Here is a 14,899-nt window from a genome sequence, read left to right as displayed (position 1 = left end):
GATTTATTGGTTTGTGCTACAGGTGGAACCAGACGAAGAGTTCCAACTTGAACCAATGTGCCTTCTAGATCAGAGGAGTCCCATGCTCCGAAATTGAGCTATAGAACAAGTCAAGGTGTCGCGGAAGCACTTTGTGCTAGAGGGAACGTGGGAAATGGCTAATTCCATGAAATTCAATTATCCTTTCTTGTTTGATGGTTAAAACAAGGATGTAAATTTGTAAATATTGTATAGAGTTGTGCGTATAAAGCTCAAAAAAATAGAATGTGTTGCATTTTGACTTTATGATTGTACATGGGAAACTGAACACCGAGGATGGATTTACCTCAAGGGGGAGGGGAATATGATAGCCCCATCCAAAGTTCCCATGTAAATGGCATCATGGATGCATTGTAAATATTGTACAACGAATGGAAACGAACATTTCAGAATGAGTTAGGGGACACAGATTCCAGAGCTGGGAAGGGAGTCTCTTGCTTGGGACATCATGTTTTCTTATGATAGGGATAAACCTAAAGACACAGGAAAACAACTAAATATTGGTTTGTTCCAGACTTGAAGGAAAAGAGCTCTTGAAATTAAATGAGTGGAAAAACGGTATGTAGACACATACTTATTGGGAAGAAACCATAAGAAAGAAGAACAAGAATTCATGAAAAGAGATGACACGCTGCAAGTCAGAAGGACACACTAGTAATAATAGTTGAAAAAGAAAACCATTAAAATTTGAACCCAGAAGAATAAGAAGAGGGGAATACAAGTGTAAGCGAAAAAAAAAAAAAAACAAGCAGTGTGGAGTGGAGGGAAGTTCGACATAAGCTCTCCACAGGCAATGCCAACGAGAATAGAAGAGAAGATAAGGCAATTGGATAATAGAAGAGAAGATAAGGCAATTTGATATTGATCCCTAGAGGTTGTGGGTTGAGCTACTAGAATAGCTTGGGGTCCTTAGAGGCTATGAGTTGAGATAGAATCCATGGAGATCTGTAACAGCTTGGGTCCCTAGAGGTTATGGGTTGAGATAGAGGACTATGGAGCCCTGTAATAGCTTGGGTCCCTGGAGGTTGTGGGTTGGGATAGAATCTCTAGAGCCCTGTAATAGCTTGGGTACCCTAGAGGCTGTGAGTTGAGATAGTAAGATCTAGAGCCCTGTAAGTGCTTGGGTAGAGGCCATCCTAAAGAAAAAGTTAAGGAAGACTGAAATGAAGGCTAATGGTTAATGCTCGAATGGTACAGTGGATTCTGGAGTCCCTGGAAGGGGATGATTCACTGTGAGAACACTTAAGGGTGAGTTTGGGCACCTTTGGACTCCTACTGTCAACCAAGAAATAAGATGTGAGCTGGAGGGATTGAGGAAGGAGGTCCTCTAGATTCCTGAAATCCAGCAACAGATTAGTGTGTTAGCCCCCGAAGCAAGCATTTTCCTGAATTTTTGGAATCTTGATTTGTTAATTTTTCATATTGTTCTATGTTGCATCAATTAATTTAGCCCAATTTACTTCTTTGTTAACAATGCATCCAATTATTAGAAATGTAATAAATCATAAATTGTAAATGAAGGTAGAACAAGATATGCAATGATAAAGAAGACAACAACACAACCATAAGAGACAAAAGAGTGATCCAAGATCAAGGAAAAACACCACAAGGGGGAACCCTTTCAAATATTTTTCTTTAATAGATGGTCAAAAAAGTTATCAACGGAGAGTACATTGAGCCCAATACATAGATTTGTAGTGGAGATTTACATAAGAGATCTAAAGAATAATGGAGAGAAACCTTTGATCCATTAGATCACTGAAGCAAATTGAAGACGACTATCAAACCCTAGATCAAAACCAAGACGCTTCCAGTGAGACTGATTGTGAGCGTCTGAAACTCCCTAGATGCTCTCTCAGACATTGTGTGAGGGTGTCAGTGTCTACCAAAGGATCTTAGGAAGACTTATTGCATGCACCCAGGGTCAAAATCACATATATTTTCTCCAAACCCCCAAACACTCTCTTCTAGTTACTTTGCGTGTTTCCAGGACTGCCTGAACACTCCCTTGAACATTTCGTAGATTTCCTGAACACTCCCTTAAACACTCCATGCAAGTGTTCGGGGACTAATATTGTCTGATCTACCTCTGAACCCCTAGATGTTCCATTCAGGCCTCTGTGCAAGTGTTTGACACTACTCTGATGCACCTAGACCACTCTGTGCATGCATCCGAGGACTAACACTTCATATATGCTTCTAAAACCCTGGACGCTCCCTTAGGCTTCTGTGTTGGTGTTTAAGGATTCCTAGATGCTCTCAGAGCCACTATGTGCTAGAATCCATGAAAATACTTATTTATGTGCCAGCATCTAAGAACAGAAAACCCTAGATCTGTGCAAGCTTCGCCCCTGAGATTTCAGACCCTTCCGCGAACTTCAATTGTCATACTTATGTGAACCAATACAAAAGATAAAAGTAGAAGATGGCTTGATAAATGTGTAGAAATGAGCTTGAGGCTACTTCTATCTATAGGATTTCATGGGGGTCCACTTGGGGTTGAGGCCGACCTAACCAATTTCGCATGTGCTTAGGGCCGACCCATTGCATTATACATGAATGAATAAAATAATTCAAAAATCAACTTCTTCTTGACCAAATAGGGTGATATTTAGGTCGATTTTGGTCCTCTCGAAAAGAGGAATTTAATGAAATAATCATATTGGTCATATGAGTTGTCTAAGGTGGAATTTTACCCTAGTGAAGAAAATTAGAACTCCCTCTCAACTAGGAAAAATTCCACCTACCAATATTTGTTTGTTGATCATCACATCATCCTGTCATGTTGTCATCATACTTTGGCTATCTTTGTTCAACTCTATCTACTGAAAATTGCTCGGATCTAAAAGAAGAAGAATCTAGGAGTAATAACTTCCACCCATACCAAGCAATAGGATAATTTAATCGTAGAGGAAACACATCTTCGACCCCGGAATCTCATTCGGGAGCTCATTCTCCACCTAGAATCCAAAACGGGCAAGAAAGTCTCAACCTAATCCTATTGCCTATTGATATTCCCATAAATGACCCTTAATATTCATGTGGTAGAACACCTGAATCATAATCGACTTTGGCTTTACAGCCCAAGTACACTCTCAACTTGTTGGCCAAACGAGGAGTGATATTCCCGACAAGCCCTTCTTGTGGGTATGATGCCAATTGGGGTATACTCTGCAAAGACCAAACAAGGGAGAAGCATTCTATGACCCTATAAAGATAAGTGAGAAACATCTCAAACCTCTATGGGTAACAAATAGGGGTCATACCCTATTTTCCAGAGTTCCCTCAACCCCAAGAGCCCTCTATCTCAATTCCTCACCATAGTAGCTCAAACAGGGTGGGAAGAATTGCCTCAGTGTCCTCAATCAGCCCTACCCCTTATCCATAGGGGCCACATCCATTAGTCCAAGCTTCTCTTTGAAGACCAATAACTTCCCTTATGGTCATTCCTTGGGGAGTATATCTGTGATCTTCTAATCTGTAGATATGTGATGGAGTCTAACAGCTCCTCTTTGCACCATGTCTCAAATAAAGTGATATCGAATCTCAATGTGTCTGGAATTGTCATGAAACATGGGATTCTCTGCCAGATAGATCCCACTATTATTATCATAATATATCACTATAGTGTCTAGGACGTACTCAAATAGATCTGCAAAGATATTTCTTAACCAAACTGCTTCGCAGCTAGTGATACTAGTGGCAATTCTACTTCAACAATGCTTAATGCTACAAATTTTTGTTTCCTACTCATCTAGGATATCAATGCAGATCCAAGGCTAAATAAACATCCATATATACCCTTTATGTCAATAAAATTTCCTGCCCAGTCAACATCAGTGTATCCATGAAGTTGAACATCTCCAGCAGAATATCTCAGACCAAGTGTGATTGACCCATGCAAATATCTCAACACGTGTTTGGTAGCAATCCAATGTGCATGGAGGGGATAGGTCATAAATTTACTCAATGTGTTTACTGCATAGCATATAATTGGATGGGTGTTCACTAGGAACATTAGAGCCCCAGTTAGTTGTCTATACTCGAATGGATTTGCCAAATCGGGTCCTACAGTTTCTTCACATAATTTCTTGAAGTTCATTTCCATTGGTGTAGCCATGGATTTGCATTCAGTCATTCCAAATATTTCTAGTAGCCTCACTACATATTTTCCCAAGAAAGGAAAATCTCACTAGGCCTTTGCCATACCTCAAGGCCTAGAAAATAGTGCATGAGTCCAAGGTCTTTCATCTTGAATTCATAGGCTAGCTCCCTCTTACATTCAATCATCAAAGGCTCACTACCTTGGAATACCTTGAAGTAAAGGTTGGGGTCAATATTTCTTCTTGTGGATCCCAATTTTATTAAATAACTATCAATGCATGCATACCAAGCTCGGGTAGCTTGATTCAAACCATATATTGCATTCTTCAACCTACAAACATACGTTATTTTGTCTTCCACTTCAAATCCATGTGGTTAATGCTACAGAATTTTGTTTCCTACTAATATAGGGTATCATGGCAGATCCAAGGCTAAAGAAACATCCACGTGTACTCTTTCTATCGATAATATTTTCTACCCAATCAGCATCAGTGTATCCATGAAGTTGAACATCTCCGATAGAATATCTTAAACCAATTGTGATCGACACATGAAAATATCTCGATACATGTTTAGCAGTGATCCAATCTACATGGAGGGGCTCAGTCATAAATTGACTCAATTTATTTATTGAATAGCATATAATTGGATGGGTGTTCACTAGGAACATTAGAGCCCCAATTAATTGTCTATACTCAGAAGGATTTTCCAAATCGGGTCCTGCAACTTCTCCACATAATTTCTTGAAGTTCATTTCCATTGGTGTAGCCATCGATTTTCATTCAATCATTCCAAATCTTTCTTGTAGCTTCACAACATATTTTCCCTGTGAAATGAAAATCTCACCAGGTCTTTTCCATACCTCAAGGCCTAGAAAATAGTTCATGAGTCCAAGGTCTTTCATTTTAAATTCAGAGGCTATCTTCCTCTTATATTCAATCATAAGAGGGTCACTACCTCGGACCACCTTGAAGTAAAGGTTGGGGTAAGCGTTGCTTCTTGTGAATCCCATCTTCATTAAATAACTGTCAATGCATGCACATGAAGTTCATGGATCTTGCTTCAAACTGTACAATGCCTTCTTCAACCTGGAAACATGCTTTCTTTGATCTTCCACTTCAAATACCTATGTTTTTTCAACATATACTTCTTCTTGTAACATAACATGAAGGAATGTAGTCTTTATGTCCATCTAATGAAGAGTCCATCCTTAACTAGTAGAAAGGGCAACTATTGAATGGGTGGTTGTATATCAAGCCACATGATAAAATATGTCATCATAATCTTCTCCCTCTTTCTGAGAGAATCCTCAAGCTACGAACATTTATTTTTATTTCTCAATGTTTCCATCAATTCCATGTTTGATCTTGAATATCCACTTTTAAGTCACGATAGGTTTCCCATTCAATCTTGGCACAACATCCCATACATCATTTTTCATAATCAATTCATATTCCTCAACCATAGCATCCTTCCAAACTTGTTATTTTACAGCTTATTTGAATGAGGAAATTTTGGCTTCAATCATAGTGCTCATGGATACAACATATCCCTGATACTTTCATGGTTTTTTCCTTTCTCTAAATGATCTATGAATGGGAACATTTCTTTCAGTATTCTGTAGAGTATTGCAGAGCCAAGGTGGTCTCTTCCTAGTAGGAGGATCACTTGGAGGAGGATCTAAAGGATCCATAGTCTCCATGGGATCATCAAAAATATAAAACTTGGGCATTGAAGGACCATCTAGAATATCCAAGTCATCATTCTCTTCCTTCGGAGGAGGAGATGGAGGAAGATATCTCGCTTTTCCAAGAGCTCAATCTTCATCAAATTTTACGTCCCTGCTAATTTCGACCTTCCTCTAACCAAGAATATATATTTTATATGCTTTATAATTTTCACAATAACCCACAACCATACATGTTCTTCTTGTAGTTTCCAACTTGTTCCTTTTGTCCTTTGAAACATGAAAATATATGAGGCATCCAAATACATTAATATGGGTAATATCGGGCTTGACACCTGTGAATATTTCTTTGGGGGTCTTGTTTTCTAATGATTGATGAGGCACCCTTTTTTGAACATATACAACAGTAGATGTGGCTTCTACCCAAAGGAAATTTGGCACCTTTTGATCATGGAGCATGGCACGGGAAGCTTCTAATATATACCCATTCTTCCTTTCTGTTAAACCATTATGTTCGGGAGTATATGGTACAATTGTTTTTGTCTTGATCCCTTCTTTCTTGCAAAATGCTATGAATTCATTTGACATGTATTCCCCTCCATTGTTAGACCTAAATACTTTGATTCTCTTCCCTGTTTATTTTCGATCAAATATTTGAATTCCTTAAACTTTTCAGAGGCTTCATCCCTGTGCTTAAGGTAGTATATCCATGTCTTTCTTGAGAAGTCGTCAATGAAGGTGATGTAGTAGAGACGACCACTAATAGAATGCACAGGCATCGGGCCACATATATTAGAATGAATGAGATGGAGGATTTAATTTTTCTTGTTGTCACTAGAGGGGAATGGTCCTTGGAAAACTCCATCATGATGGGCTTGAACATCAAGAATACCTGAGACTAGTTTCTTCAATTTCAGAAGAGCATAATAGTGACGATGAGTCAGTATGTGGTGCCACAACTTGCTCAGATGATTGGTATTATGAACCAATGCTAGAAGTGGTCTTCCAGTGACTCTATAGAGTCCTTCAAATATGGATTCTAATGTGAATGCATCTCTCATAGGTGAATCAACAAACCAAGTCAAAACTTTTCCTTTGGTGAAGTATATATGTTCTTCCTTAATAGATTGTCATAAATGTTTTCAGCAGATAGTACAATGAGCCCAATACACAGATTTTCAGCAAAGATTTCTAGAATGGATATACATATCTATAGATCTAGAAAAAAACATAGAGAAACCCTTGAGCTATCATATCACTGAAGCCAACCGAAGATGACTGTCAACTCCTAGATAAAAACCAAGACACTCCCAACGAGAATGATTGTGATCATCTAAAAGTCCCTGGATGCTCTCTTAGACACTTTGTGAGGGAATATTTGTCTACCCAGACACTCTTAGGAAGATTTCATGCATGCATTTAGGGTAAAACTCACCCATATCATCTCCAAACTGCCAAACGCTCTCTTCCAGTTACTGTGAATGCATCAGGGACTACCTGGATGCTCCCTTAAACACTCTGTGTGAGCATTAGAGGAATAATACTATCTAATCTGCCTCTAAAACCCTAGACACTCCCTTCAAGCCTCTATGCGAGCATCTGAGACTACTCAAATGCACCGTAGACCACTTTTTGTGTGCGTGTGAGGACCAACACCTTCATATCAACTTTTGAAACCCTGGACGCCCTCTTATGCTTCTATGCCAGTGTCTAAGGCTTCTTGGATGCTCTCAGATCCACTGTGTGGAAAAAACAGGGGCGAAAGTACCCAGTTACATGTCAGTTTCTGAGAAATAGAAAACCCTAGATTAGTGCAAGCTTCACTCTTGATATTTTAGATCGTTCTGCAAGCTTCAATCATCAGAACTGTGTGAACGAATACAAAAGCGAAGAGTAGAAGATGGCTTGATCAATGTGTAGAAGTGAGATGGATGTCGCTTCTATTTATAGGTTTTCATGAGGGTCCACCTGGGTTTGAGGCTGACCTAACCAATTTCACATGTGCTTAGGGCCTACCCATTCCATTATACATGAATGAATAAAATAATTCAAAAATAAACTTCTGCTGGACAAAATAGGGTGATCTTTAGGTTGATTTTGGTCCTCTCGAAAAGAGGAATTAAATGAATTCATCATCTCAGTCATCTGAGTTGTCCAAGGTGGAATATAACCCTAGTTTTGAAAATTAACAGGATTGGGCATGATGGCTACAAGTAGATGTGGCTACAACTGTCTACAGTTAGGTGCAAAGTCCTTGTCCCAGACTTAGCTTCCTTGCATACTCTAAGATAAGTAACAGTGTATTATGTTTAACACATGAAGAATGATGTTATTGTGTTTATGGAAAATGGTTTGAACGTAGTGACTACATTGTACTAATGAAGACTCGCTTAGGAATTATATTATTTTTGTCTGTGTGAAGAATTAAATGATTGCATCTATGTATGTATCTATGTGGAATATATGGTCAAATGTGTAGGAAATCGAAAAGGTGAAAATACGTTATCAACTACTAAATAACATGAATAAGATATTTGGTAAATAAAATTATATCATCCATATGCTAAGTAAGACCAAGTTCTAATAAAGCATAAAAATAGTAAAGTTGGGATAAATGCTTAAAGAATGGTGGGCTCTATGACCCTTTTTATTAATATAATATTACAAATAGAGAGATTCATTCATGGTCATGCTACAAGTTTCTTTATTGTTCGACGATCGCGGTCTTAACTTCAAAGGGATTTTTCCCTAGTATCAGTTGCGCCACTAACCTTGCATTTTCAGCAAGTTGTATACCTATTATTGGCATTGTAAGGTGATGGTCGAGGGACCTGAAGGATTGAAGAAACGACACAGAGTTGTTTGCAGGCCCAACACAAGGTCTGGCACCATCAGCGAGCATCAGGAGAGTTTGGATCCTCCCTAGATTCTACACCAAGTTTGTGGTAGGTAATCCATGCAGGAGTGTCTACACCTTCCATGGGGGCATTTCCTCCTCATGGATGTAGGTTTTAACCCCGTACAGAAATTACTTGCATATGAATTCTAAAACATAGAAAATAATCAATGCGAGAGCATAACACATAAAACACATATACACAGAGATTTCCCCTGGACCCCAAAAACGGGACTACTAGCTTGATTTTTTCATTATGCTCCTTTCAATGTTATAATACATATTTATACATGCCGAAGCATCCAATACCATGGACTGAAAACCATCGCGCCCAAAAACATGTGCTAAAATCATGCACAAAACCATAGGTGGGTCTGCCCATCCTAACATAGGGTCCAAAACCAAAATTTTCTGGGGCATTGCCCCGAACCCCATAAAGCGGGGTTACAGGTACGCCTCAAACACCCTGTGACCCCCCCTCTACATAATCAGCGCAACAAAGGGGGGCTCCACCCCCCCTCTAACCCCCTGGTTAACTACGTGGGCTAGTCATGGAAAGAATATAACACAACCCAACATTCTCCCACTTGTTGTTTTCTTTCCACAGGGGGCCACAAGAGAGCTTAGTCATTTTTCCAACCCTGAAACACCCATTGTCTCTCTACACCAAGAGAACTTCTCAGAGCTCATAGATTTTGTCAATGCATCTGCAGTATTCTTCAAAGTGTCCACCTTTACTAGCAACACCTTTTTGTCTTCTATCATATCACTCACAAAGTGATACTAAACATCAATGTGTTTTGTCTTTGAATGGTATGTGGGGTTCTTTGCCAAGAAAATTGCACTTTGGCTGTCACTGTCTATCCTTATAGCTCATTGTGCTAACCCCATACTTGAACACAATCTCTGCAACCAAACTACTTCCTTGCTTGCATGAGTGGCTGCCATGTATAATGACTTTGTAGTTGATAGTGCCACTATAGATTGTTTCTTACTCATCCAACTAACTGCACCTCCAAATAGGTTAAACACATACCCACTTGTAAATCTTCTCTGATCCAAATCTCTAACCCAGTCTACATCAACAAAGCCACGAATATCCAACATTCTATCCAATCCTGATCTTCCTTGGTAGCACAAACCATAATCACTAGTGCCACGCAAATACCTGTAAACCCGCTTCACTTCTATCCAGTGCTCCTTCCCTGGTTTTGACATAAACCTACTCAATACTCCCACTACATGTGCAATGTCTGGTCTAGTACAGACCATTGCATACATTAGGCTACCAACTGCACTTGCATATGGAACACAGGACATGTCCTCTTCATCTTCTTGTGTCTTGGGAATCTGTTTGGCAGATAACCTCACACCTATAGGAATAGAAACCTTCACCGGTTTACTATCATGCATATTAAACCTCTGTAGTATTGTCTCAACATAATTCCTCTGGTTTAACCAGAGCTTCCTCTTTGCCCGATCTCTTTTAATTTCCATGCCCAAAATATAGTTTGCAGCACCAAGATATTTCATGTTGAATTTGGAGGAAAATTGGGCCTTCAAATCCTGGATAATTTCTTTGTCATTTCCAACCAGCAACATATCACCCACATAAAACACCAAATAAATAACACAGTCACCAATTAATTTAAAATACACACAATGATCTGCTTTGCTTCTAATGAAGCCAAGTACCCGTATAAATGTATCAAATTTCCGATACCACATCCTTGGTGACTGTTTTAACCCATACAGAGACTTATTTAACTTGCATACTAGTTATTTCTTACCCTTCACCACAAAGCCTTCAGGTTTCTTCATGTATATTTCCTCTTTGAGATCCCTATGAAGAAATGTTGTCTTCACATCCATCTATTCTACCTCAAAATCAAAAGTAGCAGCAACAGATAAAAGTAATCTAATAGAAGTTACCTTGGCAATAGGAGAAAAAATATCACCAAAATCAATTCTTGGCACCTGGGAATAACCTTTTGCTACCAACCGAGCTTTTTATTTCTCCACCTTTCCTTCTGCATTTGTCTTGTTCTTGAACACCCATTTGCTGCCAATGGGTTTCCTTCCAGCTGGCAACTCCACCAGATCCCAAGCCTCATTTTTGTGCAAAGATGCCATTTCATCAACCATGGCCTCTTTCCAGGGTTTTCCATCCTCTGAATGCATTGCTTCCTTCATAGTTCTGGGATCATCATTAGCAACAGACAAAGAAAAATTTGAACAGAAAGTAGATGGACTATACCTTTTTGGTTGCCTTCTTTCTCAAACTAATCTTCTCACAGCCAGAGTTTGTGGCTCTTCATGTTCTGATTCCTCCTCTGCTGTAGAGTCTAATTCTTCCTCCTTAACCTCAAACTCTATCTTCTTAGGTTCTTTGGTTGGACTTCATGTTTAATAACATCTTTTACCTCTCTAAACACCACATCTCAGTTGTACACAATCTTTCGTGTCACTCAGTTCCAAAGCTTATACCCCTTTAAACAATCCTTATACCCAATAAAGATGCACTTTTCAGATTTACTATCCAACTTGGTTCATTTCTCCTTTGGAACATGTACATATGCATCACATCCAAATACCCTCAAATGTGAAGAGAGGATTTCTTACCAGTCCATACCTCATGTGGAGTCTTATCCTCCAACATTGATGAAGGTGACCTGTTGACCAGGTAACATGCAGTATCCATTGCCTCTACCCATAATTCATGTCCTAACCTGGCACCACTGAGCATGCTTCTTGCCCTTTCAATCAACGTCTTATTCATTCTTTCTGCAATTCCATTTTTCTTAGGTGTATATGGAGTAGTCTTCTATCATGCTATACCACACTTCTTACAAAATTCTTCAAATTCCTTGCTGTAAAACTCTCTGTTATTGCCTAAATCTACCTTAGGCTGAAGGAAGGCAGGTCTAGGGTAACATCAAACCATGCTTAACCCGGTAGTTAGCCCTACCAGGTCGGGAGAGGGCTCTCTCTTTGTCAATCTCAAGAAAATATAGCAAATGAAGCTTGAGATGACTGATGTAAAGAATAATTTTAGGCTAGGTATATCCTCATAGGATTTTGATTGAGTTTTATGGTTGATTGTTGGATCAAATGTGAAAGGCGGTTTTGGGTCCGGGGAATGAACTCAGTCTTACAGAGGTTTCTGTGGGGCGAGGTAGGAAAATGCTTTAGTACTTTGAATTAAGTGAAATGGAGAGTCTTAAGACTGGTGAGGAGTTGGATAGGGCATAAAAGTGTCATGAGTCCTCTTCAAACAGTTGAAAACATATAAAACCAAATAAACCCTAAGGTAGAGCACTACAACATCAATGAATTTCACCTTTATACTTGATTCATTTAGTTAAGCTAAAAAGAGAGACATGATGGAACACATAAACACATGATAACTTGAATTACAGAAGGAAAAACAATACTAAATCACCTTGCCACAAGAATCCCACAAAATGCTGCAAAGCTTGGTCTATTTCCTTGCCAAACTACAAAGATGAATGTACAATAATGCTCAAAGCATTCACAAGAGTCCAACCTTTACAAATGACTGAAGAAACACATGATATAGACCTCCAAACCACCTATGTTATCCATCAGGGGTCCAATCCATGAGAAGAGGGGTGGTTTCAACCATATCTAAGCTAGGAACACAAAAATAGGTAGTGGAACAGCTTGCCTCTAAAACCTAGGAAACTGATTCATTCAACTTTAAACCACCTACAACTGATGTATCTACTTTATCAAGTCAATTTTTGCAATTTTTACATCATAGTACATCAATTTACATCATGTCACCTCATGAATTTGACCATAAGAGAGAAAAAGTCAAACTAGAAGAATACTAAGCGAAAAATAGAGTTTTTGAGCAAAATTGGCACTTTTTCATCTTGTGTGTAGCGCCACTTTTTCTGTGCGTAGCACTTTTTCCCAGCTGAATTTGGAGGCCTTCCCCTTCACCAAATTTTCTCCGAGTTGGCTTTTTGGAAAGTTCTGTCTGTCTATTTTCTAGTAAAAGTGGAATTTTTGAATTTTTTGTCCATTTTTCCCTCCAAAAATCAGTTCTCCCAACACTACTTCCTGTGTGGACAAAAAGTGGTAGAGAGGGCATTTTTGAGGTGTTTTTGACCCTTTTGGAGGCCCAAAACTTGTCAAAATTTCCTAGTAATTTCTGGGCATGCACAACTTTTCATAAGGAATCCAAAAATGCAAATTTTTCCTCCAAAGGAGGTCCCTATCAAAACCGAGCGCCAGGTGGCGCTACGCACCTGCTAGAAAAACCTGTTTTTTCCTTGAAAAATTCAAAATTGCCAAAACGTTTGCCAAATTTCTTGAAATTTGGCATGAGTGATCTGCATCAAGTACTATTCTGGGCCAATGAAGCTTCAGCGAAGATCTTGAGCTTATTTTTCTCTTTCTTTCTCCTCAAATTTTTCCTCAACTTAGCTTTTAGGCACCTTATCCTTGCTTTGCAAATCTTGTTCTGTGCCAAATAGTGATAAGCCGTGTGCCGAAACATCCTTTTCTCCTTATTGGGTTTCTCAAGCAGCTTCTCCAAGTGCATATTTTCCCTCTCTAGCCAATATTCCCGATCAGCATCAATCTCTTGCTCAAGCAGTGTCAATTTGACTTTCCTTCTTTTTTTTGCATGCTTGTTTTCCCTTACGGTTTGCATCTCCATGATTGTTTGCTTATCCTCCAATTGCTTGTTCCATTTCTCAAGGTAATTAATGATCCACTTAGCCCTTTCAAGATTAATAGATAAAGCATGGATGTCAACTTCTTGTTAATTGATGATCTCCTTGAGTCTTGAGCTTTGGAAGCCCAAATCAGTATCCTCCTCCTGAATCAAAATAAAATCTTTCTCCTGACCTTCAGAAGGCCCTTCCTCATGCAATAGTTGCTTCCCTTTATCCTGTACTTGCTTTGCTAAAGAGGAAGGCAAAGCCCCTTTCACCCCAGGTGAAGATAGCATTTTCCTGTGGTATGATGAAGGAAACGAGACCCCTTCCACCCCAGGTGGAGATAGTACTCGTTTGGCAGCTGCAAATAATCTCCTTGTGCCCTTTTCATAAGTGACAAATACTAGCACACTTGTAGTTTGAGTCTCATGAACCTCTTGCTGATTTGAAGGCCCTCCTTCCTCCTGAAATACTGATGGGGTCACTTGAGGGCTTTTGAAAACCTCATGTGAAATGAAAGCATCCCATGAAACATTCAACAAGCTCAACTGATGTAAAACAACAATCTTGATCAATGAAAAGTGATAAATGTTGTTGAACTGTTGGTGAAGAGGTTTTCTTTGCACCAATGTAGCCATTTTCTTAATATTTCTACATTTGAAATAGGGGAGGTTCATCATCCTCACTCTAGTGAAATGCATCAATAATTTGACATGATATGTGTACAAACGAGAAAATATCCCTTCACAGGTGAAGTATTTGATTATGAGCTTCATGAGTGGAACATAAGTGTCCTGTAGGTATCTGAAAGGAAAGACCCTACTGGTTTGCTTTTGATAACTAGCCTTGATATAAGGCTCATAATGCTCTTTGCCCACAAGCTATTCTTTGTTCCACTGTTCACCCACATTTGGAATACCTGTTGCTTTAGCTATAGTTTCAAGTGTCAAAGTGAAGGAAACACCTGCTAAGTTCACCTGACCATTGTGAAGATGAAGGACAAATAGCCTAGCAAGTTCATGGTGGTATTTCACCCTCTCCACCATCTCACAAAACTGGTAGCAAGACTGATGTTTAAAGCATGTTACTGCAAGAGGGAAAGCTAGTAACTTTGTGAGTGTGGTAGGTTCCTCCCGGATGTGTTCTCCTCCCTTCTGTGGTTTTCTTGGTGCATGAATCTCTTGGGAGGAATCACACATAGTTTCCTCATCCCTTTCATAAGCTGAATCTAATTCCATAATTTCCACTGTATGGTGTAAAATGATGAGTATGAAGAGATTTTATTTCAAGAATAGGTGACTGTTGTTTTGTTGCTTGGGATTTGACGAGTGGACTGATGAGTGGGATTTGATGCTAACAGTAGGGTTATTAGGGAGTGATAAGGTTTGGGAAATAATGGGAATTAGGTGTTAGGGTTTTAGGGTTTGGGAAAAAGGGAGTAAGATGACTATAAATGAGAGAGGGAAATGGAAATAAAATTAT

This window comes from Pinus tabuliformis, chromosome 2_2 (assembly GCF_031772625.1).
Source record: "Pinus tabuliformis cultivar Carrire ecotype Pingquan chromosome 2_2, CPIR1, whole genome shotgun sequence".
Classification (NCBI taxonomy): domain Eukaryota; kingdom Viridiplantae; phylum Streptophyta; class Pinopsida; order Pinales; family Pinaceae; genus Pinus; species Pinus tabuliformis.
Note: the sequence above shows the minus strand (reverse complement) of the source record.